We start from the raw sequence: 26,762 nt of genomic DNA on the forward strand, positions 1-26,762 counted from the left end.
CTCACTTTGGAGAAAAACCAAGAGTCCAGCACATTTTAAAAAACAAAAAATATTCTCCTGAAAACTAGGTGGCAGTAATAACCAGCCATTCAACACTGCCTGTAATCAGTGGTGCAATGATTCATACTGTTCTGAATAAAATTAGTTGGCAGTAGTAACCAGTCATTCAACTCTGCCTGCATAGATGATGTGAACTATCCCCATATAGACTGGGTACATATCACCTCAGGATGGGAAAGCTGAGATGAAGGCTGCTGCCACACTACCATTCTCTCATTGGAGGTGCCATGGTAATGAGGCAATTCAAAGCAAGCTACTGAGGCGCTAACATGCATATTCAGCACCTCATTAGCATAATAGTGGCCATGCAAATAGACTTCGAATTGCAGATTGACAGTGAAGATGGGGGCAGGTTCGAAATAAATGCCCTGCTTCGACATTCTCTTACTCCAATCTAGTTTTGTAAGAGTAAGGGAATGTCAAAGTGGGACACTTATTCTGAAGCTGCACCCATCTTCACTGTCAATCTGCAGTTCAAAGTCTGTTTGCATGGCTGCCATTATGCTAATGAGGTGCTGAATATGCACATTAGTGCCTCATTAGCCAGCTTAGAATTGCCTCATTACCATGGCACCTCTGACGGGAGAATGGTAGTGTAGCAGCAGCTGAAGTTTTTTGACATCTTAAATGACTGCTTCTTGGAGCAGCTAGTCCTGGCAGACACAAAAGGAGAGGCGATTCTTGATTTAGTTCTAAGTGGAGCACAGGATCTGGTCCAAGAGGTGAATGTGTCTGGACATCTGGGTAACAGTGACCACAGTATAATTAAATTTAACATTCCTGTGTCTGGGAAAATATCACAGTGGCCCAAGACAGTATTTAATATCAGAAAGGGGGCTGCACAAAAATGAGGAAGTTAGTTAAACAGAAATTAAAAGGTAGAGTACCTAAAGTGAAATCCCTGCCATCTGCATGGAAACGTTTTAAAGACGCCATAATAGGGGCTCAGCTTAAATGTATACCCCAATTTAGGAAACATAGTAAGGGAACCAAAAAAGTGCCACTGTGGTTAAACAATAAAGTAAAAGAGGCAGTGAGAAACAAAAAGGCACCCTTAAAGAAATGGAGATTAAATCCTACTGAGGAAAATAGAAAGGAACATAAAATCTGCCAAGTTAAGTGTAAAAATATAATTAGGAAGGCCAAAAAAGAATTTGAAGAACAGCTAGCCAAAGAGTCAAAAATAATAGCAACATTTTTTTTAAGTATATCAGAAGCAGGAAGCCTGGTAAACAATCAGTGGGGCCGTTGGATGATCGAGATGCTAAAGAAATGCTCACGGTGCAGAGAAACTAAATTATTTCTTTGCATCAGTCTTCACAGCTGAGGATGTGAGGGAGATTCCTAAACCTGAGCAATTCTTTTCAGGTAACAAATCTGATTTACTGTCTCAAATTGAGGTGTCATTAGAAGAAGTTTTGGAATAAATTGATAAATTAAATACTAATAAGTCACCAGGACCAGATGGCATTCACCCAAGAGTTCTGGAAGACCTCAAATGTGAAATTGCAGAACTACTAACTGTAGTTTGTAACCTGTTATTTAAATCAGCTTCTGTTCCAGATGACTGGAAGATAGCTAATATGATGTCAACCTTTAAAAAAGGGCTCCAGAGGTGATCCTGGCAACTACAGGCCAATCAGTCTGACTTTAGTACCGGGCAAACTGGTTGAAACTTAGTAAAGAATAGAATTGTCAGACACACTGATGAACATAATTTGCTGGGGAAGAGTCAACACAATTTTTGTAAAGGGAAATTGTACCTCACCAATCTATTACAATTTTTTTGAAAGTGTCAACAAGTATGTGGACAAGGGGGATCCTATGGATTTAGTTTACTTAGATTTTCAGAAAGCCTTTGACAAGGTCCCTCACGAAAGGCTCTTAACCAAAGCTAACTGTCATGGGATAAGAGGGAAGGTCCTCTTTTGGACTGGTAGCTGGGTAAAAGATCAGAAACAAAAGGTAGGAATAAGTGGTCGGTTTTCCGAATGGAGAGAGGTAAATAGTGGTGTCCCCCGGGCGTCTGTAGTGGGGCCGGTCCTATTCAACATATTTATAAATGATCTGGAAAGAGGGATACAGTGAGGTGGCAAAATTTGCAGATGACACAAAACTACTCCAAATAGTTAAGTCCTAAGCAGACCGTGAAGAGCTACAAAAGAATCTTAATAAACTGGGTGATGGGGCAACAAAATGGCAGATGAAATTCAATGTTGATACATGCAGAGTAATGCACATTGGAAAATATAATCCCAACTGTACATATAAAATAATGGGGTCTGACTTAGCTGTTACCACTCACGAGAGAGATCTTGGAGTCATTGTGGATAGTTCTCTAAAGACAACCACTCAATGTGCAGTGGCAGTCAAAAAAGCTAACAAATGTTGAGAATCTTTAAGCAAGGAATAGATAATAAGACAGAAAATGTCATATTACCTTTATATAAATCCATGAAACATCCACATCTGGAATACTGTGTGCAAATGTGGTTGCCCCATCTTGAAAAAGATATATTGGAATTGGAAAAGGTTCATAAAAGGGCAACAGAAATGATTAAGGGTATGGAACATCTGCCATATGAGGAGAGATTAATAAGACTGCAACTTTTTAGCTTGGAAAAAAGATGATTAAGGGGGGGATATGATAGAGGTGTATAAAATCATGACTGGTACAGAGAAAGTAAATAAGGAAATGTTATTTACTCCTTCTCACAACACAAGAACTAGAGGTCACCAAATGAAATTATTGGCAGCAGGTTTAAAATAAACAATAGGAAATATTTTTTCACACAACTTACAGTTAACCTGTGGAACTCCTGCTGGAGGATGTTGTGAAGGCCAAGACTATAGTAGAGTTTAAAAAAGCCCTAGCTAAATTCATGGGGGATAGGTCCATCAATGGCTGTTAGCCAGGATGGGCATGGAGAGTTTTCCTGCCCTCCGTTTTCCAGAGGCTGGAAATGGGTGACAGGGAATTGATCACTTGATGATTAGCTGTTTGTTCATTCACTCTGGGGCACCTGGCATTGACCACTGGTGGAAGACAGGATACTGGGTTGATGGACCTATGGTCTGACCCAGTATGGCTGTTCTTATAAGGCTCATACTTTTCTGATGAATTTTGAGTGGGCAGTAACACAATTACCAGTTCCTTAGAAAAAGTACAGGACCAAAGAGCAAGTAAACTTTTGTACTTGGAGAATGGAAATATTATATTGTCACAGCAAACCCTGTGAGCAGTGAACAGGAGCAGCTAACAGGGAGTTTGCCTGGGAAAGCATCCTCGAGGAGCTCAGGTGAGTGTGGCATTTGGGGGGCTGTGTTGTGAGCTGGTGGGTTGAGTTTCTTGTCTGTGCGTTTGTTTGATTTTGCAGAGAGGGGCAGTTTGAATACCTGCCTGTGTGCCTGAGCATCTGTTTTGCAGAGAGGGGCAGCTGGAAAGTGTGTTTGGCAGTTTGGCAAGTTTGCAAGGTGTGAATTGGGAGAGCTTCCTTCCAGGTGGGCCTACAAGGGCTAATTAGATTGGAGGCAAAGGCTTTGAGCTGGGCCTAACCAGCTAGCAGCTCTGTAAGAAAGCAGCCCCAGCAAACCCTGTGAGCAGCTAACAAGGAGTTTGCCTGGGAGTTCGCCTTTGGGAGGAGCCCCATACCTGTTTTCCCTTTCTTATACGGTGTTTCTCTTGTGCCCTTCAAGGCGGCAGTAGAAACAAATAAGGAATCTCTGAAAAGGGAAAAAACGGACAGTGACATGGCTGGTGAGAGGTCTGTTGTTGTGACCTGCATGTCATGAGCCATTTTTGTCTTACTCCCGAATGATAGAAAGGATTTTCTATGTACCAAGTGCAAGTTGGTAGCCATTTTAGAAGAGAAGGTTAAAGGACCTGAGGTGCAAATATCAACCCTCAGGTCCATCAGAGAGGGTGAAGACTTTCTGGATAGAAGGCAACAGATAATATTGCAGGAACAGCAGGCTGCCCAAAACAAGGAGGAGAGCTGGAAGAATGTTACCTCGAGAAGGAGAAAACCAGTTCAGGTCTCTCCAGTTCCAGTGGAGTTAAGTAGCCGCTTTCAGCCTCTCTCCACAGGTGATATGGTGGAGATAACTGGGGCTGATACAATCCCTGTGAGGTATCTGAAAGAGTCCCCACGGTTTCCAAGGCATGGGATGCGCAGTCCTAGGGATGTGAGTTCTATGACCACCATCCCTAAGAGAAAAAGACGGGTGATAGTGGTTGGGGACTCCCTCCTAAGAGGGACGGAGTCATCCATCTGCCACCCAGACCTAGAATCCTGGCAAGTCTGGTGCTTGCCTGGAGCTAGAATCTAGGATATTACAGTGTCCCTGCCAAAAATTGTTAAACCTGTAGACTATTACCCCTTCCTACTTCTCCTTGTAGGAACCAATGACACAGCTAAGAGCAACTTTGATGAGGTCATGGCGGATTATGTAACCCTAGGAAGGATGATCAAGGAATACAGTGCACAAGTGGTGTTCTCGTGTATCCTCCCTGTGGAAGGAAGGGGTCTGCGTAGGGATCATCGAATCACAGAGGTAAATGTGTGGTTGCATAGGTGGTGTAGCAAGGAAGGATTTGGTTTCTTTGAGCATGGGATTATTTTTCATGAACAGGGATTGCTGGGAAGAGATGGGATCCACCTCACAAAGAGAGGAAAGAGCATCTTTGTGGGCAGGCTTGCAAACCTAGTGAGGAGGGCTTTAAACTAGGTTCATCGGGGGAAGGTGACACAAGCCCTGAGGTAAGTGGGGAAGGAGGAGAGAACAATCCAGTGGGTTTCCTGGGTGAAAAGGAGAAAGTGGGACAATTGGCCCCTTCTCTAAGATGTTTGTACACTAATGTCAGAAGCCTGGGGAACAAACAGGAAGAACTGGAGGCCCTGGCACAGTCAGAGAAGTATGAGGTGGTTGGAATAATGGAGACTTGGTGGGACGATTCACATAACTGGAGCATGGTCATGGAGGGTTACAAACTGTTTAGGAAGGACAAACAGGGTAGAAAAGGAGGAGGAGTTGCGCTCTATTTGAGGGAGTGGTATGATTGCTCAGAGCTCGTGTATGAGGAAGGAGAAAATCCAGTTGAGTGTCTTTGGGTTAAACTTAGAGTCACAAGTAACAGAGGTGATGTTGTAGTTGGTGTCTGCTATAGACCGCCAGATCAGGGAGAGGTGATAGATGAGGCTTTCTTCAGGCAGCTAAGTGAAGCATCCAAATCACGGGCCTGATTCTTGTGGGAGACTTTAATCATCCAGACATTTGTTGGGAGACCAATACATCAGCACACAGACAATCCAGGAAGTTTTTGGAGAATGTTGGGGATAACTTCTTGGTACAAGTGCTGAAGGAACCGTGTGTGCAACTTGACCTGCTGCTCACAAAGGCCGCGTCTACACGTGCACGCTACTTCGAAGTAGCGGTGCCAACTTCGAAATAGCGCTCGTCACGGCTACACGTGTCGGGTGCTATTTCAAAGTTGAAATCGACGTTAGGCGGCGAGACGTTGAAGTTGCTAACCCCATGAGGGGATGGGAATAGCGCCCTACTTCGAAGTTCAATGTTGAAGTAGGGCACGTGTAGACGATCCGCGTCCCGCAACATCGAAATAGCGGGGTCCGCCATGGTGGCCATCAGCTGAGGGGTTGAGAGACGCTCTCTCTCCAGCCCCTGCAGGGCTCTATGGTCACCGTGTGCAGCAGCCCTTAGCCCAGGGCTTCTGGCTGCTGCTGCAGCAGCTGGGGATCCATGCTGCATGCACAGGGTCTGCAACCAGTTGTCGGCTCTGTGGATCTTGTGTTGTTTAGTGCAACTGTGTCTGGGAGGGGCCCTTTAAGGGAGCAGCTTGCTGTTGAGTCCGCCCTGTGACCCTGTCTGCAGCTGTTCCTGGCACCCTTATTTCAATGTGTGCTACTTTGGTGTGTAGACGTTCCCTCGCAGCGCCTATTTCGATGTGGTGCTGCCCAACGTCGAAGTTGAACGTCGACGTTGCCAGCCCTGGAGGACGTGTAGACGTTATTCATCAAAATAGACTATTTCAATGTCCCTACATCGAAATAAGCTATTTCGATACAGTGTGCACGTGTAGACGTAGCCAAACAGGGAAGAACTAGTAGAAGAGATAGAAGTGGGAGGAAACCTGTGCTGCAGCAACCATGAGATTGTAGATTTCACGATCTGGACAAAAGGAAAGAAGAACAATCCAGGGTACTATAGACCCGTCAGCCTTACCTCAATCCCTGGGAAAATAATGGAGGGAAACCTCAAGGAATCCATTTTGAAGCACTTGGAAGAGGGGAAAGTGATCAAAAGTAGCCAACATGGATTCACCAGGGGCAAGTCCTGCCTGACCAATCTGATTAGCTTCTATGATGACGTAACAGGCTCTGTGGACATGGGGAAGTTAGTGGATGTGATATACCTTGACTTCAACATGGCTTTTGATATGGTGTCCCACAACATTCTTGTCCATAAGTTAAGGAAATATGGATTGGATCCTTGGACTATAAGTTGGATAGAAAGCTGGCTTGATGGTCGGGCCCAACGGGTAGTGGTCAATGGCTCAATATCTGGATGACAGTCTGTTTCAAGCGGAGTGCTGCAAGGCGCGGTTCTGGGGCTGGTGTTATTCAACATCTTTATTAATGACGTGGATGAGGGACTGGATTGCACCCTCAGCAAGTTTGTGGATGACACAAAACTAGGGGGAGTGGTAGATATGTTGGAGGGTAAAGAGAGAATCCAGAGGGACCTGGATAAATTGAAGGACTGGGCCAAAAGAAATCTGATGCAGTTCAACAAGGAGAAGTGTAGAGTCCTGCACCTGGGGTGGAAGAATCCCAAGCATTGTTGCAGGCTGGGGACTGACTGGTTCAGCAGCAGTATGATGGAAAGGGATCTAGGGGTTATGGTGGATGAAAGGCTGGATATGAGTAAACAGTGTGCCCTTGTAGCCAAGAAAGCTAACGGCATACTGGGGTGCATTAGTAGGAGCATTTTGAGCAGATCTAGAGAAGTAGCTGTTCCCCTCTATTCGGCACTGGTGAGGCCACATCTTGAATATTGTGTCCAGTTTTGGGTCCCCCAGTATAAAAAGGATGTGGATTTGCTGGAGCAGGTTCAGCGGAGGGCAACAAAAATGATTAAGGGGCTGGAGCACAAGACCTACGAGGATAGGCTGAGCGATTTGGGTTTGTTTAGTTTACAGAAGAGAAGACTTAGGGGAGCCTTCAACTTCCTGAAGGGGAGCTCTAAAGAGGAGGGTGAGAAACTGTTCTCAGTGGTGTCAGATGACAGAACAAAGAGTAATGGTCTGAAGTTAAAGAGGGAGAGGTGTAGGTTGGATATTAGGAAAAACTACTTCAGCAGGTGAATGCATTGCCTAGAGAGGTGGTGGATTCTGTATCCCTCGAGGTTTTTAAGTCCCGGCTGAACAAGGTCCTGGCCGGGATAACTTAGTGGGAGTTGATCCTGCTTGAAGCAGGGAGCTGGATTAGATGACCTCCTGAGGTTCCTTCCAGCCCTATGATTCTGTGATTCTGTGATACTATAGTAAATGAAGAATGATTAAAATGATTAAAAGTGCAAACCCCAGAAGAATTAACAAATACTACTGGTTAGATAAACTGTTTGTGTACAGTAAAACATTAATATTTCTATTTTCTTTGAGTGATAGATAAGGAGAAGCTGACATTTTAGCTGAGGACTATTGTAAATGGCTTACCATCCGCACCCTATGGGTATAGTTAATCTAAGGGACTAATATTTCACTCCTGCTCTTCTAAACCAGAAGGAACATTTCCAAAGTCAGTGGAACTACTTTCGTGTGAGACTGGTCTTCATAGGGAGATACTAGCCCCTGAAGCTCTCAAGAGTTCATGATGAGTATTTTCATTATTCCTATGATTTTCCTGAGACATCAGTGCTAGAACTATTAGCCCCCTTGAAGATTTATTGGCAGGTTGCATTGTTTAAAGGTAATATTCTCCCATTACATTCACCCAGAATAATTGGATTTAAACATGCAGACTTAGGCTGTGCTTACCAGTTAAATCAAAGAAAAAAACCCTATTCCCCAGACCAACATAGCTATGCCATATCCCGACCTAACCCCCAGTATAGATGCACTTATGTCAGTGGAACAATAATACTGTCACAGTAACTATCAGTGTTCAGGGAAGAAGTGATCCTATATTAATGGATAATCCCCCTTTGTTAATGTAGGCTGTGTGCACAACATGGGGTTATGCTTTGCATAGCTATGGCAGTGTAGCTGTGCTGGTATAGTTTCTGTGGTGTAGCTGTATCCTGAGTTATACAGGATTCTGTGAGGTCTTTTTATGGCTCATTTAATTGCTCGAGTGCTAAGAAAGTGAAGAGCCATTTAGCAAACCATGTCAACCACTATCCGAAGCGGTTTCCTACCTGCTGCCACTTGATCATGCAAGCTTATTATTTGCTTTACTGTAAAGCATTGTTTTCTGGAAAATCTTGGAAACCTGGACATGCTCAAAAAGTGACGGAAGTTGCTTAAACAAATTTTACTTTTCAATATAAGGGAGCAATTGAGGTGTTTATTTTCTTTATATTAGTTTTTTAAAATTTTCTCTGTTCTCTGTATGACACACATCTTTTGCTGTTAAATGATTTTTTCCCACCCTTCCCTCCTTAGCCTGGGAACCTAGGTCATAGCTGTTGCCTACTCTTGCAAGAAAAAAAAAAAAAAAAAAAGATCTTCAAGATCTCAGGCTGAACTCAGAGTAGGCCGTTGATGTTGCTAGCAGTAGAAGGGATTGAATTTGTCAACATTCTACAAAAAACAACAAAACTTTAGCAAAAACCTCACATTTTGGATCAGAGCTAAATGGGATAGAATGATGAGCCCAACACAGATAAGACACATCAAGAAGATTGTACTGTTATTGTATCTCCACCTATGATATACTTTGGGTTATAAATATGGGTAGGTCAGTGCTCTGCACATTTCTTCTGAGCCTTTCCCCTCTTCTTTATTCAGTTCCTTCCATTCCCATCTCTATCCCTCTCTGTGATTTTTGCTTCTATTCTTAATCTTGATACTTTTTCTTCAACTAGCTAGATTGAAATAAACAATTTTTCTTTTTTTTTATAATTTATTTAATACAGATAAGTTATGCACTTGTGTGTGTGTAATTGTTTCAAGAATAGCTAACGTTAGGTAGCAAATGATTAATATAAGAAATTTATATATCGTTTTTACAAAGTTAACAGAAAAAAATAAGAAGTGCCACGTAAAACCTTACTAAAAACAGTTTATTCAATGAAATGTCTCTTTATCTATTCATGGGTTGTCCAGATGTTTTGTTTGTAATATTTCTTGATTTTTTAAAATTCAAAATTAATTGTACAGTAATTTTTGTCACTTATTTTATCTCTAGAGTGTTTGTGAGTAGTTCTTTGGGAATATTTGCTATATACAACTGAGCTGTATTGGGTCATTTTGATTGTAAATACAGGTTTCACAATCTATTTCTCTTGCCTGACCAAATGAGATGATCTCTTAGAATATTGCTTCCAGTATGAATACTTATTGCTACATAGTCTTAATTTGCTTTCTCCAAATATTTTGCAAGGCCATGGCTACAGTACCCACCCCTTTCAAAAGGAGCATGTAAATGCAGCGTTCAAAATGCAAATGAGGTGCTAATCTGAATATCCAGTGCCTCATTTGCATAATGGAGTCCACCCAGCCCGCTGAAAGTGCTGATGTTGAAATAAAAATAGCTGGGGTTCCTTCTAAAGGGTGCCCCAATTTAGCAAGCACCCTTCTTCCCCCCCAAAATACCCCATGGCTATTTTTATTTTGAAATCAGCCCTTTCGATGGGCCATGTGGCTACCATTATGCAAATGTGTTGCTGAATATTTATTTCAGAGCCTCATTTGCATTTCTGAATGGCCATAATTTACATGCCCCTTCCAAAAGGGAGGTGTAGAGTAGCCATGGCCTAAGTCTTTAAAAATAAGCTGCTTCTTTGAATGTTCTTTCTAGTACATTCATTTGTTGGAATATGTATGAAAACTGAACACACAAGGAGCATTTATATAGTCATGGCAAATTTGTCAAAATGTCCAAAGATCTGCAGTAATTGATCAGTGCTGGTGATAACCAAGGCTTTGTCTTCAGAAGCACTTTCATCAGTCAGGGTGTGAAAAAACACATCCCTTACTGACATAAGTTTCACCAAGAAAAGTGTTGGTGTAGACAGCTCTATGCCAGTGGGGTAGCCTCTCCTGTTGGCAGAGAGAAGCTATACAGTGATAAGTGGACTAACAGCTGCAGCAGTAGAGCTGTACCACTGTAAGGTCCGTGCTCTAGACATAGCCAAAGAGGTAGTTGTTTGGCACCCAAGAAATCCAGCCTTGTCCTGGATTGTCAAGGACAATCCTAGGATTGTCGCTTTGTAACTTAATACAGAACAATGGATGTAGAAGTTTTAACTGAGAACTTACTGCTCATTTTATTTCAAGTTGTCCTTGTTAGCCAGTATGTGCATCTTCACTGATCAAGTATGCAAAACATTGAACCTACATTCTTTCTTTGAATAACTGTGATATTCATGAACACAATCTTCCTAGGCCTTGGAAAAAAAGCAGGAAAGAAGATGTATTATTTTATCACGTGTAGTTGTTACCCTATATATGATATTATGCAACATTTAAAATTATTTTGCACTTGGCAAGATTCACTCTGGCCAATTGTTGTAACCTATATTTCCCTGCCCCAGATTAACCTGAGGAATGGTAGAGGGTGGTATAGCTGCTATTCTGGGATGGGCATCTTTTGAGTGGATGTTGTTAAGGCTTAGCATTGATTCAGATATTCACTGAAGATCTGGAACTGGGGCATGGTCTCTGTACAGTCAGCATTGCCCACTTTTGGTTCTGGGCCAGTACCCCAGCAGATGGGAGGTTGCAAATGCTTTCCTTTACATTGCCTAAAGCCTGCATAGCCCCTGAGTCAAGCTTATAGGCTAACAGATATTCTGAAGCATAAGCTTTCATGGGAAAAGACCTGCTTTGTCAGATGCATGAGTGGGTGGTTCCAGAGGAGGGTCTAAATATACGTTTATGAAAAGGAGGGAGTTCCAGATGAAAGGAGGGCCAGAGTTGACAGGATCTGTTCAGTCATGGAGGAAGTGGCCTGTTTTCAGCAGTTAATGTGGAGTTGTGAACATCAAGAGAGAAGAAATCAGCTCAATTCAGTCACGGTGGATGTGGCCCATTATCAGTTGCTAATGTAGAGGTGTGAACGTTAAGAGCGGAGAAACGGCTTTTGTAACTGGCCAGCCACTCCCAGTCTCTGTTCAATCCTTGGCTGATAGTGTCGAATCTGCAAATGAATTGCAGCTCTGTACTTTCTCTTTGGAGTCTGTTTTTGAATATTTTTGTTATAGGATGGCTACTTTTTAAATCTGTTGCTGAGTGTCCAGGGAGATTGAAGTGTTCTCCTGCAGATTTTTGTATGTTACCATTCCTGATATCTGATTTGTGTCCATTTATTCTTTTACGGAGAGACTGTCCAGTCTGGCCAACGTACATTGCAGTGAGGCATTGCTGGCATGTGATGACATATATTATATTAGTAGATATGCAGGTGAAAGAACCCTTGATGGTGCGGTTGCTATGGTTAGATCCTGTGATGATATCGCAAGTGTAGATATGTGAGCAGAGTTGGCAGCGAGGTTTGTTGCAGGGATTGGTTCCAGGTTTAGAGTTACTATGGCGTTGTCTATAGTTGCTGATGAGAATTTGTTTAAGGTTGGCGGGCTGTCTGTAGGTTTAATCTGTCAGTACCAGATTTAAAAGTAGCAATCCTACAACAAAAAACTTCAGTTACAAAAGCAGAGCCCCCCCACTCATGCATCTGACAAAGCGGGTCTTTGCCCACGAAAGCTTTTGCTCCAAAATATCTTATAGTCTATAAGGTGCCAGAGGACTTTTTGTTGTTTTTGAAGATACAGACTAACTCGGCTACCCCTCTGATACTTGATTCAAGCTTATGCATATGTCAAGCTTTTACATTTCAGTGAAGTGGAATGTTGTCCAGATCCTGCTCCCACTGAAGTCTATAGTAAAACTCCCTACAGACTTTGGTGGCACACAACTTGTTTTCTTTTCATGGACAGAACTTAAAACCAATTGGAAGTTTCCCAGCATTTCTATTTAACTTTGCATTTACTTTCACAAGGGTATCCTGGCATGAGCACCAGTTGCTTCCAAGTCTCTGATAAAATAAAATCTTGATATGTGTAGTATATCAGTAACACAGAAATCTTAGCAATTGCTTTTATGTCATCAGTGATCTGCTAAGTAATTAAAATTTATTGCTTAAGATTGCGGCCACTTTGCAGCTATCATGCACTTCTTATGATGTGATTATAATTTCTTTCATGTCTTGCTGTTCTGGTTTTGCTTTTACTTACAGTGTTAACTAGATCACACTTGCTGTATCTAAATTCCTTCTGCCTGCTTTTATAAGTACTGCAGCTCCTAATGATGGATGATAGAACCAAGGACGAAGTTACAAAGGGAAAACTAGAGCAAATAGGATCTCAGAGCAAAAGTTCTGATTTGGTAGATAGAAGATTTGGTCTCTGTTCCCACCTCTGTGTAATTATTCCTTATTGGATTCTGTGTTAGCTGTGCTTGAACATGGGGATAGGAGGACCTGACTCATGCTTTACAAGAAAAGAGAAATTCTTTTTATTTCTGGGAGAGGTAAGAGCACCTTTTGTATTTACAGGAAACCAAAAGTAAATATTTAACTGTAAAGACTTAGTAATGAAAATATCATTTTGATCCATAGAGACAAAAGTCAATAGAAGTATATAGGGAAAAATGTATTTGTAAACACTACTTTCCCAGCCATACTTTGTACATTGGCAAAGAGAAAAAGGTCTGTTTCAGATACAGGTTGCACCTCCCTCATTGGGCACCCTCAGGACCTGACCAGTCCTGAAAAAGGGAATTTGCTGGACAAAGGGAGGTCCCTGCCTCAGTCCCCCAGCCTGCACCTCTTCCTGTCACTAGCTTCACTTCCTCCTCACTGGCCACCTTGCCTCTGTCCTCCCAGACTCACATCCAGCCCCAGTGGCCCTTTGCCTCTGGCCTGGCCCCGGACTCTGGCCCTCAACCCTGAACATGGGCAGTCTGCCAAATGCAGCCCCATAGAGGCTGGCTCCAGCAGCACCCAGGCTGCCAGATGCAGCCCTGGCCCTGCCCTGATCTCAACCCTGTGGGTGCTGTCTCTGGCCCTCGCCAGACTGACGATGCAGCCCCCGCCCAGCCCTGTGAGTGCTGGCCTAGACAACACAAGCCTCGCTGGGCTCCCCTACATGGGGTTGCCTCCCCTCGTCCCCATTGCTGGACTCCCACCTGTTATGGCTCCCAGCCACTGGCCCTCCTCCTGATAGACTCCTGGCCTGGAGCTCTCTGGGCCAGTAACATCTGTGGTCCATGTTGCTAAACCAGAGAATCCTGGTTTTGGGAGGTGTAACCTGTATTGCTTTTTGAGTAACTTCAAAAAGACTAATATTCTTCCATTAAAATGTAACAGAAATCTTTGCTTCATGAATCTTCCATTTGAGTTAAGGGCTCTGATCTTGTACCACAGAAGTCAAAGGATGTATCACCATTGACCTTTGCTAGATTAATAGTGACAGAGAGGTACTGGTGTTAGTCTGTATTCTATCAAAACAAAAAAGCTGTCTTGTAGCACTTTAACAAAATAATTTATTAGGTGATGAGCTTTTGTGGGACAGACCCACTTCTTCAGATCAGAGCCTTACCAGAACAGACTCAATATATAAAGCACAGAGGTCCAAAAATTGTTATCGAGGTAGACAAATCAGAAATATTGTTATGAAGGTTGGCAAAACAGAAGAGCAGAGGGACAGTGGGCGTGGAGAAGATAAGAGTGGTGTCAAATATCAAAGTATGTAAAAGAGTCCTTAAAATGAGTCAGGTAATTGCTGTCCCTGTTCAAACCATGTGTCAATGTGTCGAATTTGAACATGAAGGTTAGTCTGAGCATTCCCTCTGTAGACGGTTGTTAAAGTACCTTTTCGGAAGAACACAAACTGTCAGGTCTTTAACAGAATGGCCCACTCCGTTGAAGTGCTGACTGACAGGTTTGTGTATTTGGAGATTTTTGATGTCTGCTCTTTGTCCATTCATTGTCAAAGAGTGTTTGCAGTCTGTCCCATGTACATGGTGTGTGGGCATTGTTGGCACATGATAGCATATGTGATGTTAGATGAAGAACAGGAGAATATGCCCATGATTCTGTAATTAGCGTGATTAGATCCAGTGATGACATCTCCAGAATAGATATGTGCACAAAGTTGGCAACAGGGCTTGTAGCAAGGAAGAGTTCCAGGATTAGTATTCTTGTGATATAGTTTGTAGTTGCTAGTGAGAATCCTCATCAGGTTGGGAGCTTGTCTATAGGAAAGAACAGGCCTGTCACCTAGGGCCTTCTGGGGTGTGGCATCATGATTTAGGATAGATTGCAAGTCTTTAATGATGTGTTACAGTGGTTTGAGTTGGGGGCTGTACGTAATGACCAGTGGTGTTCTGTTATTGGCTCTTTTGGGCCTATCTTGGAATAGTTGGTTTCTGGGATTTGCCTGGCCTTGTTGATTTGTTTTTTTTACTTCTCCCGGTGGGTAATTCAGGTTTATGAATGTTTGGTAGAGATCTTGTAGGTTTTGGTCTCCGTCAGTAGTATCAAAGTAGATGTGATTTTATCTCAGAGCTTGACTGTAAAATGATGGATCCTGGTGTGTGTGCATGATGGAAGCTAGAACTATGTAGGTAAGTGTAGTCGTCAGTGGGTTTCTGGTAGAGGGTGGTATTGATCTGGCCGTCAGTGATTTGTACTGTAGTGTCCAGAAAATGTATCTCTTGTGTGGAGTGGTGAAGGCATAAGTTGAGGGTGGGATGCAGATTGTTAAAGTCTCTGTGGAATTCTTCTAGAGCCTCTTTACCATGGGTCTGAATGATAAAGATGTCATTGCTAGATGGACAGGCCCAACAGGTAGCAATCAATGGCTCAATGTTTGTTTGGGGGTCAATTTCAAGTGGAGTGCCCCAACAATCGGTTCTAGGGCAGTATTGTTCAACATCTTCATTAATGACCAGGATGAGTGGATGGATTTCATCCTCAGCAAATGTGTGGATGACACTACGTCAGGACAACAGGTAGATACACTGGAGGGTAGGGATAGTGTCCAGAATGACCTAAAAAAATTGGAGGATTGTGCCAAAAGAAATCTGATGAAGTTCAAGGTGGACAAATGCAGAGTCCTGCACTTGGGACGGAAGAATCCCAAGTACTGTTATAGGCTGGGTACTGATTGGCTAAGTAGCAGTGCAACAGAAATGGACCTGGTGATTAGAGTGGATGACAGTCTGTATATGATTCAACAGTGTGCCCTTATAGCCAAGAAGGATCACCACATATTGGGGTGCATTAGGAGAAGTATTTCCAGCAGATCTAGAGAAGTTATTATTACCCTCTACTCGGCACTGGTGATGCCTGATTTCGAGTATTACATCCAGTTCTGGGCCCTCCAGTATAGAAAGGATGTGGATGCATTGGAATGGGTCCAGCAAAGAGCAACAGAAATTATTAGGAGCTGGAGCACATGACTTATGAGGAGTGGCTGAGGGACCTTGGCTTATTTAGTTTTCAGAAGAGAAGAGTGAGGGGTGATTTGATGATAGCCTTCAACTTCCTGACGTGGGGGCTCTAGAAAGGATGGAGAGAGGCTGTTCTCAGTAGTGACGGACGGCAAAACAAGGAGCAGTGGTCTGAAGTTATAAGAGTAAGGGCACTTCGAAGTTGCATGGGTACTTTGAAGTGCCCTTGGCTACACAGCTTGCCAGCACTTTGAAGCTGCTAAGTTCAAAGTTCCTGTGGCGAGAATTAGCCTAATAGGTGCTGCATATGCTATTGCTATTCCCTGCTAGGGCTGATTACCATGCCCCCTTCAAAGAAGAGGGCTAGTGTAGACAAGCCCCAGGATAGTGGTGAAGCACTGGAATGCTTTAACTAGAGAAGTGGTAGAATCTCCATCCCTAGAGATTTTAAGTCCCAGCTTGACAAAGTCCTGGCTGGGATGTTTTAGTTGGGGTTGATCCTGCTTTAGGCAGGGAGCTGGACTAGATGACCTCATAAGGTGCCTTCCTGCCCTCGGATTCTATGATTCTATGATAAGATTAAGCTCCAGGGGTACACTTCCTCACAAGCCACTTTTGCATTACATCAAAGAGAGAAAAAAAGAGCACATATTTATGCATTAGTTCTTTGTGGTCCCAATCCTGCCAACACTTATACACATGCTTAAATTTAAAATACATGTACAAGTGTAACCTTTCTACATAAGATCTTTAGGATCAGGAGTCCTTGAGCCACTTACCATGATTTAAAGCAGTGGCAGCTGGAACTTTGGGCCCCTTTGAAGTACCACGTCAGTGCTGCTCTGCTGTTCCACATGGTTCTGAAGGGGGAGAGAGCTCAGTGTCATGGACCAGGTGATGCTGAGGGCCGACAGCCTAGACCCTGCTACTTCTGCCCTTGGCCCTGCCACTTACAGGGTATGGAGTCAGCCCCTATTCCCTACAACTTGCCTCGAGGTCCACAGTATCCCAAAGAATCTAAGTCCTTGCATATTTAAGAATTTCTTTGCCTGTCACTTCTGTGCAGTGATCCTTGAAGTAGAGCATAGTAATTATTTAGCAGCATACAATGATGCCACGCAGTAGTATGACAAAGGTGCAGATTCCTCTTTACAGTTCATATTGTACTACAAGTCAAATTGTAGGGAGTCATAGCACAATTGTACTAGGATAATTTATTCCCCTTCTCACTATGGGAATAGGCCATAGTGGTATTTAAAAAAACAAACAAACAAACAATCAAACCCCCTTTATATTGGTCTAACTAATAGCTTGTCTACACAGGGACATTCAGGAAAGATAATCTGAATTAACCAAAGCAATAAAGTGGATTAATTGAATTACATTAAAAACATGTGAACAGCCTCAGTCTGAGCAGATATGCTGAAGTAAGGTCATTTAATTCTGAATAACAGTGTCACCAGGGATTTAATGTGGTTTAAGGAGTTCACTTCACAGTCATGCTTTTTGTTCATTTGGATTAAGTTTCCTTGATGTCCCCATTTAGACTTGCTCTAGTTCTACCCCAAAAAGATTGCATTTCTTTAACTGTACTGGTACCCTTTTGTGTGTAGCTGAGCTCTTGTAACATCTTTTCCACATGTGTAGTGTTTACTTATTTGTGCATGTCCAATGGAATCTCAATTTGCAGATTAGAGACATGGAAGAAATATAATTAGTGTGTATCTTACAAAAATCCAGGCTACCTCTGTGTCAGTTTTCTAGTAAGAAAGCTTTCACTGGGCAAACATTCTAGAAATCTCTCTTCTCTTAGAAATTCCAAACGTCTGTATCATTCCCTTTTTGAATATTTTCCCTGCTTCTTAAGCAGTACAATAACCAGCTAAGAGAATTCTTATTTGGTTATACTTCACAGAAATGTCCTTGCAACATGGCATATGACAGCAGTCAAAACAAAACAGCAAATTAGGTTATATAAGTAGAAGGATCATATAAACATTATTATTATCAAAATTAAATATTTATTGGTTCCCACGTGGAATGCCCAGTGCTCAGCAAAAAATCCCAGATAATCTCTGAACTATTGGATCACATCCTTTGCTAGTACAAATTGGTGTAGTATCATTGATTTCAGTGATTTATACTAAGTAGCTGGCCATTTCAAAAGATGATATGGATGCCAAAAGCACTAACTCCTGCCCCCCCCCCAGTGTTGTTTATTTTTAAGTCTTAATATAGCATATAGACATTTCTTTCAAAGTTTTTCGTTAGAAACCATTTCTGGAAATATTATATCGGTTTCTTGCATAAGGTGATCACTAAAGTATATATGCAACCTTGAAATATGTTTCCTTGTGAATTTCCTCATGCTGGTTATTAAAAAAAATGCATATTTAGGGACTGTATTACCTCAGTTTTCTGCCAGAGTCTTCCTGATTTGTACAAGCATAAAATTGCAACAAATCTGATTGACGGTCTTAGAACGTGAATGCTAACACACGATATATTTGAGAGAGTTTGTCTGTCTGTATGTCCATCTGTCTGTTTGTTCAAGAACTCCCCTAAATGGTAAGAAAGAGGAGTTGCAAATTTGGTATACATCTTCCTCTTATCATAACTGAAAACAAGGGAAGGGTTTGGTTGTGCCAGGACAACGGGATGTCCCTGGAATGGGATTACTTCTCATAAAACCAACCAGCCCTGAGCCTCCCACCTCCAAGGTGCCCTTTAGGGAGAGCAGGCGTGGGGAGGCTGAAGGTCTCCCACTCCCCCAGTTTGTATAGGTACATTAGTAGCTGTTCTCCCTCATCATGGAGCAAGGGGACAGTGCACAGTTGGCTGCATTCCTCACTCTGGCCAGGGAGTGCAGGTGTCAGACAAACCTTGATCTGCCTCGGCTGGTTGACGTGCATCTCTCCCTGGCTGTGCCTGCTGGAGCTGCAACAGCCAAGGAATGGTGCTCCTCATTGGACACCAAGCTGCTGGGGTGAGAGAAGGCTGGGGTATTCCCTCCCAGGGCAGCCTGCATACTGAACCCCTCATCCCCAGCCCTATCCCAGAGCACTGATTTAAATGCAGCATATACATTTTCATTCTATTGTCCAAAAAAACACCCTTAAATTCATTGAGTGAAGGACCCAAGTAACACCAGGTAAATCTTCTAGAATGACATAAGAGTAACAATCAATCCAGCTCAGTTCATGGGCTATAAGAGTGAAATTCTTCCTTTACAGATGAGAAGGAGCACAGGGAACAGCAAAGTAAGTATTCTGAAAGAGTCTCACCTGTATGTACCTCCTCTAAAAATGAGAACTGACTTAAAATGTAATGTTCGTTCAGTGCCTAAGACTCAGACCTCTGCTTGAGATTGCAGGCGGTACTCAGTGTTGCTCAGGATTGCGCCATATGCGAGAACAAGAACAGAACAAATTGACAACAAACCATGGTGGGCAGGCTAGGAGGCATTCACATGCTGTGGAAAACTCTCCGCAGTGCAGAAGTAATTATTCTGGCATTGACAGGCTTAGAAGTTCCAAAACTGTTTGCCTTTCTCCTACTTGGAACAGAAGTAGGAAATACAAGAAATCTCGTGAGAAGACCTGCTGTCATGAGATTTCCATTCCACTTATATAGGCGCAAGTGAACTTTGAATGTTTGGGTGCTTATCTGAACTGAACCATCAGATAGTTTAAGAGGTTCCCCTGCTGTGAGCCAGCAAGAAAAGTGCTTTTCTAGTTTAATGAAGAAATCACTTGGCTCTTCTTTCTTCCTTTGACATATTGAACAGGAATAAAATTCTCTAACAATAATGTGGAGCATTTCATACAAATGTTGCACATGAAAGATATAGATGAAGGTATAATCACTTCACGTTCCTGGACGAATGGTTTTAGATGTGCTGCGGCGTCCCAGGCAGTCTCTTGAAAGGCTTGCAGGGCTGCCTCCCACATTTTTTGTCTTCTAATCATGGTATTATTCTCTGGCCTTGTTGCCTGAAGAATTCGTGCAGTCTGTTTTCATCTGGAGCAAGTTTTAATGCAAATTCTCATCTAGCCTGTGGGTCCCTTAAATGAGGAATTCCTATGGTTTTAGGGGTTTTTTTTCCTGCATGATATTCATGAATTGAAATGTGTGAATAAAGGGACTACTCACATTGTACATAGCCAGAGATAATCTATTCAGCAGAAAACTTCATACAGTGATTGAAAGAACCTATTTTTATTGCACTTCAATTTGAGAAGACTCTTGTATTTCTGTGGTGCCTTTCATCTGGCGATCTCAAAACTCGTATCACCATTAATGAGCAAAGCCTCATAACACTCCCCTGAGGTGGTTAAATATTATTAAACTGATAACACAGATGGACAAAATGAAGCTCAGAGAGTTTGTGACTCACGTAAGGTTCACACACCAGGGACTGGAAACAGAGCCCAGAAGTTCTGATTCTCCATTCCTGTTACAGGGGTTCTGATTTTAAAGTGTTTTACACCTTCTCTAGTCATCTACAGCAGTGCAAATTTGAAGTAGAATGATACCAGTCTGTAATGTAAGTGTTTCTCACTCACTTTGCACTGATGTAAATGACTGCACAAGCAATGGTGACTCGATCTCATAAACCACACAGTTTCCCATGAAGACTTACTGAACAAGAACATATCACATATAAATAATCTTGGTTTTCACTTCTATATCACCTTCAATCCAGGGATCTTACAGTACGTTGCAGATGTTAATGCATTAAGCCTCTCAACACCCCTACGAGATATGTAACAGATACTACTCCAATTTTAAAAATGAGGGTCCCCTAATGGAAATTCCTATATCATTTAATAAAAAACCGTCCTAAAGGTTTTTTTGAACAGAACATTGTAGCAGTAGAAGTAGATTTTTCCCCCATTACAGTTTGTATAGTTCTTTCCTAGAAAGGGAAACGAGGCACATAGTTGTTAAGAGTTTATTAAAAGTCACAAGGGAAGTCTGAGGCAGTGTTCGGAATAGAACCTGAATTTTCTGTCTCCCAGTTATGGCTTAATCAGAAAAAATATCTGTAATGCCAATAAGCAAAAGTCAGACCATGGGCTGGCTCTATCCCTCGGGTTCTCCCCATACACATTCAGCTCAGTGAGATATTATTGGCCTGACTAGCTCCATAAGTGTTGTCAACATATAAAAAAGGACCCCTTGGCTACCTGTCAGAGACAGGTAAAATTGTTGCAAGCCAGAGTTGCACATTGGCTTGGGGTTTGATCCCTCAGTCCATTAGCCTGCAGTATCCATTGCATACCTATAGCCTTGCAATACAGGTCCACTGTTGTCAACAGTGTGCCTAGACAGCACAGGGTCAGACAGCCCACAACTCTTTTTCTGGGGGGGCACCCACCAGAGCCCAAAGGCAGAGCAGGTTGTTTGGGAGATACACTGAATGGTTACTACTGCCCACTGGGCTTTAATGTGACTCTTCACTAATGAAATCCTGTAGCCCACACTCTTGTCATCTCATTCCACAAGTGGGAATCAATGTAGCTCAAGTAGCAAAGGTATACCAGACCACTGTCCACAGCCCATGTCACCTCGGAGCATACTGCATTGGCTAATTGTCAATGGAAAGCACTGAATGTGGCATCCACAGCAGAGATACTACAGTGTTATGGAACTTTGCTCTTGCAGGCTGTCGTGAAATATTGACACAGTTGTAAAAACGATTTTCTATAAACAGCCTTCATTTAACAAACATTTTACTTCCTGTAATTGTGTGCGCTCTTGTTTGAACTCGCCAAATATGTGATTATTCTCTATCAGGGAGATAAGAAATCCACCCTAAGGAAATGCAGGATGGTATTGTTGTATAATGCTTCAAAGGGAGATCCACCATAAACAACTTTGTGAGCCATTTTTTCAGACTGGTGAGGCCTCAACTCCAAGAGGCCTGGGGGTTGGTGTGGGGGAGGCGCAGAAAAGAAAAGCAGCTAATTTTCCTTTTGTCTTGCACACCCTGACAAATAACTCAATAAGGCTGTGTCAACATGGAGAGGGCATGTTAACGAGGGATTTCAGAAGATGCTAATGAGGCACTTCCATGAATATGCAGTGTCTCGTTAGCATAATGGCGGTTGCACGTAATTCGGAAGTGTCACTTTTAAAATGCACGCTGCCTGTGTACTCTGGGGCCTTTCAAAAGGACCCCCCTGATTTCAAAAGCCCCTTCTTCCCATTTGGTTTTGGGAAGAAGGGTCTTTTGAAACTGGGGGGTCCTTTTGAAAAGTGCTGGTGTACACTGGCAGTGTGCATTTCAAAAGTGGCACTGCCTAATCGCTCATGGTTGCCATTATGCTAACGAGGCACTGCATATTCATGGAAATGCCTCATTAACATCTTCAGAAATCCCTCATTTGAAGACACGACCTAAATGAATGACATGCTGCCGTATTTTTACCAGAAGAAAAATGAGTTTACCTCATGCAGGTCAGGTCCACACTGAACAGTTTTGCTAGTATAGCTATAACAGGAAACCCTTCTTGTGTGGATGAGCTGTGTAAAAGTGTTTTTTCTAGCATAGTTTATGCCAGTTTGTTGAGCAAAGTAAGGCACTAGGCATATCAGAAAGAGTATTGTTAGGCTGGTAATTGCAGCTACCCTAGTGGTTTCACCAACCAAGCTATGTCAGCAAAAATCACACTTCTAGCTCACATTCAGCTAGTAGAAGTTTTAAATGTAAAGCTGGTCTCAGAAATATTTCAATTTTCCCACATGTTCTACACTTCTGAAAAGGGCTGGCTTGACAGCCCTGAGGGAATGAAAGCATCTGCCCACACACACCAAGTACAGCAAGGTCAGTGTTGTCTTAACCCTGGCTAAGAGGGACCTACTTTATGCATGGAAGACTAGTCCAGTCTCCATACCCTTTGTTTTGTAGATTTCTTTTATGAGACTGCCCAAAAGGTTGCATCGTAGCCTGTTCTGGCAATGTTTTTGTGCTTCAGATACTTGCTGGGAACATCCACTCATTCAACCGAGGCCTTGAATTCACTTGAGGATGGATACATGCAGAGTGTTCTGTATATGATCAAAAGGACAAATGAGATGAGTAGGTGATGAGTAGGTAGATGCTTGTCAAGGCAATTCTGGCTTACTGACAGAGACGATGCCCACCTGCCAATTTCTGCCTAGTAGCAAGTAAGAGGCATTTGAACAGTTAACTGTCTCATTAGCAAAATGAAAATCACAGTTAATCCCCATGTCTCTTCAGACACTCCCATTCTTCCCTTATGACTTGTTCTCTCCTTCCTTTTCTCCCCTGAGAGCTGTACAATGAGCTTGATTTATTGCCACTCATTGTGGAGTGCCTAGTGCTAAATCTTGTTTCTGTGTGTTATCTCCACTTGTACCTGAGCCTAGAATGTCCATGACTTTAGTCCACTGCTGGACGTCCCTCAGGTCTTGAGGGACCTAGGCCAGACAAGGATTGTATGGTGGAGAGATCTGGCTACTCCCAATATTGGCTCATGTTCGAAGCGGTTGTAGTGTGATTTCCCCCCCATTTTCACGTCACCAAAATATTCTGAATCATCTTTTTAGACCTTGTAAAGAGGGATTTAAAAAAATTAACCCCCCTGGTTTGCCAGTGAAATAATTGGCATTATTTGTTATCAAGACCCCTACTCAAACCAGCCCCCGAATTCTGAATGTTTGAAACTTACTCATCACTGTGTAGAGTAATGAGCTGGATGAAATCTTGTCATGGATTAAGTTAAATCCTCTTTAAAATTATACTTGAAAATGCCTTTCATCTAAGATAGCTGTAAGAGACAGTAAAGGGGCCACACAGCTAAAACAAGGCCTAAAACAAGTCTGCTCAGAAACTAGCACCATGTGGGTGGGATGTTCCACTGGATATGTTGTGACCACAGGGTATGTGAGATGACACACTGAACCTGAGACCAAATGAAAAGAGGTAGAGGAGAAATGTAAGAAAGTCAAGCAGTAATGGCCGAAGAGCACAGATATCATAGAGATAGCTGTGTTAGTCTGTATCTTCGAGAACAACTAGAAGTCCTGTGGCACCTTATAGACTAATTGACTTCATTGTCAGCTATGATGAAGCGGGTCTTTGCCCAGGAAAGCTGATGCTCCAAAATATCTTTTAGTCTCTAAGGTGCCACAGGACTTGTTGTTGTTCTCAAAGAGCACAGAGTAACCCTGGAAAAATCTAAAGAAAGAGCTTGTTGGTGTTGGTGAAAGAGACTTTGGCTGTAAGCTAAGAAACTGTTATTTTTGTTTTTGATGGTTCCTCCCGTTTTTTTTGAGAACCAGGCCTTTGTGCATTCCTTGTGAATAAACAAGATTGCATCAAAGAAATTGCCAGATTCTATCCTTTTTTTTTTACTTCTATCTGGAAAGTTCTCCAGGGCTCCAAAACTGGAGTAGTTGGGGTTGAAACAGGACAACAATGGAATTTACATTCCTGTTGAAATCAGTGAAGTCAAACATTTTTAACTTTACTTTTAACATAAAAACCTGGGTGACACCTATATGAGTGACACCTTGCAGTGATTAGAAATCATTTTCTACAAGCATGGGTGGAAAATGTCATCTTGTTTTTTTCCCAATCTTTCCTCAAAGTAAAAGTAACATAACGCAAGTGATCTGCAAATGTTTACAGCAGTTGTATCCACTGACTGAGATAGATGTCTGTTCAGGCAACCACTTAAACACGGGCTTGAATTCATTTCTGTTTAAGAGAGCACTTAAGAATGATATGCTTAAAATTAAGCACTTGCTTAAATGCTTTCTTGAATCTGGGGCTAGGACTTCAGCTGCATGCCCGGGGCAGATAGTTTTCCATTCAGCTGCATGTTCTCTAACATATACTGGGACACAGAAGTGAACCATGGCAATTTTTTTGAGGGTTGTTGTTCTCTGTTAAGTAGCAGATAGACCGGAGTTGTACATCAGGACACTCATCTTTATAACAGGAAAGGACAGCTTGGAGCAGCAGTTACAAACATTTGAATGACAAATTCTGGTATGTGCACCAGTGGTTAGGCACTACTGTGATAGAATAAAAGCCTAATGCCATATTTGACCTTTCAAAAAAGAGGACGCCCCTGAGAGGGTGTGTATCTGTACCAGTGTCTACCAACTCATACTGTATTAATGTACTATAGATACAGAAACAGTGCCATTGGACACCATTATGGCTTATTTCAAAATAGCACTATTCCTTGTCTTAATAGTGCCTATTTTGGAATACTCATAGGTGTTACTCCTCCTGCAATGAGGTTTACCAATTTTGAAATAATGCACCTATTTCGAATTTATTCCAAAATTGCATATGCGTAGTGTAGATGCTAGAAAATTTATTTTGAAATAACTGCTGTTATTTTGAAACAGCTCTGTAGTGTAGCCATGCCCCTAGTGTCCCTAGAAGCAGAGACATATGTTATACCAGAAACCCTATGGAATGTATTTTATCTTCTGTATTGATTTCATTCAGTACGGTGATCTTCTATGCCTTAGCTTTATTTGAGATCACATGGGTAAAGTGTTTTAACTGTAGGCATCTGATGGGCAGACAAGACCATTTACTTCATTATGACAAGATGTGAATTAGTTTAAAACTCTTTTGTTGCGCACACTGTCTGTTTATAGCTTTGTGGTCTCATTTTTGACTAATCATTAGCTGACATGACTAGACATGAAACAGCAAGCACATGTGTTCAGCTATCATTTTGAGTGAAGCTCAAAAACAATCAGGAAGAAATAACCAAAGTAAAAATAAATTGGACAATCATTTTTATGAAACAATCAGTAAAAGGGACACATGAATGTCACAGAATGTTTGAATATAAGCTCAGCTATATTATGTATTATTAAGTTGTTTCTGGTATGTGAAATGCAAATATGTATAACTCACTTTACTGGGTATTTCTATATCCTTGTGCAGTTCTCTGAGATTACTGACCCCTGAAAAACATTACCTGAGCAGAGGAGTTTCTGGAAGTGCATGCACAGAGGAACTGAAGGAATTGCAGAGGTGGGTATTATACACAAGAATTTCAAGAAATAATTGTGCTTTATAATGTCAAAATTATGGTTCATTTATAATGCAGAGGCTAAATATTCTGGACACAGCACACCATGTCTTGGATAAATGAATTTGTCTGTGAACTCACCTTCTTGATATCCTTCCAGATGAACTACAGTATTTATAAACACCTTTGAGAAACAGAATTGGGTTTATGTAAAACTTAGCTAACATAAGGCAAACACTAGTAAGGGACAGACTGTATATTGTTAAGTGTGTAAACCATAGTCACCAGAAGGACTTATTGTTTTGCTGGTTGATCCAGACCACAGGAATGAATTCATTATACATTATTTTCTTTCTGTTCATGCAGGTACCACACCAGGGTGGCTAGGGTGTCCCCAGCTAAGCAAATAAGTCTGGAAAGAAACAAAGCAAAATGCAAGTGACCAGGTTTCTTATTTTGCCTATGAAAATAAGCTGGTGAGCCTAAGGCTGTGATCTATGTAAAATGCATGTAACCCATTATTATCAAAATATAACTGCATCTGGCCTATTTAAGGGGACAAAAACCAGGATAAAATTGTGCCACCCCATGAACAGCAGAATAAAGTACTTATTGTGCAGTAAAGAAATAATAAAAAGAAAAGGCTCTGTGATCTCAATCTGTTATACGAAATTAGAGGAAATCAAAGATGCGTTAACAATTGTTTTCCCCTTCACTTTCATTGCGTTAGCTTAGAGCTATTTGCCACTCAAGTTTTTTGCCTACTTGGACATTAATATAGATTCTTATGGTTGACATAAGTCTTGTACTGGTCTGGATGTCACTTAAATGGATAGGTTTCTGTATCAGCTGTTTTTAAGGTCTTTCGGGATTTGGAGACAAGTTCATGCCTGCGTAAAGAACTAGAGCTGTGTCTACACGTGCACGCTACTTCGAAGTAGCGGCACTAACTTCAAAATAGCGCCCGTCACGGCTAC

General features: G+C 42.0%; 1 long non-coding RNA gene across 1 annotated transcript in view; it reads left to right on the forward strand.

Annotated features, from left to right (window-relative positions):
- Positions 1-26,218, forward strand: part of LOC142014376 (uncharacterized) — a 73,496-nt gene extending 47,278 nt beyond the window's left edge. The window contains exons 5-6 of the long non-coding RNA XR_012645925.1: positions 25,698-25,787; positions 26,152-26,218. This is a non-coding gene — a long non-coding RNA (uncharacterized LOC142014376). The remainder of the gene's footprint in view (positions 1-25,697; positions 25,788-26,151) is intronic.
- Positions 26,219-26,762: the final 544 nt, after the last annotated feature.

This window comes from Carettochelys insculpta, chromosome 6 (assembly GCF_033958435.1).
Source record: "Carettochelys insculpta isolate YL-2023 chromosome 6, ASM3395843v1, whole genome shotgun sequence".
Lineage (NCBI taxonomy): Eukaryota > Metazoa > Chordata > Testudines > Carettochelyidae > Carettochelys > Carettochelys insculpta.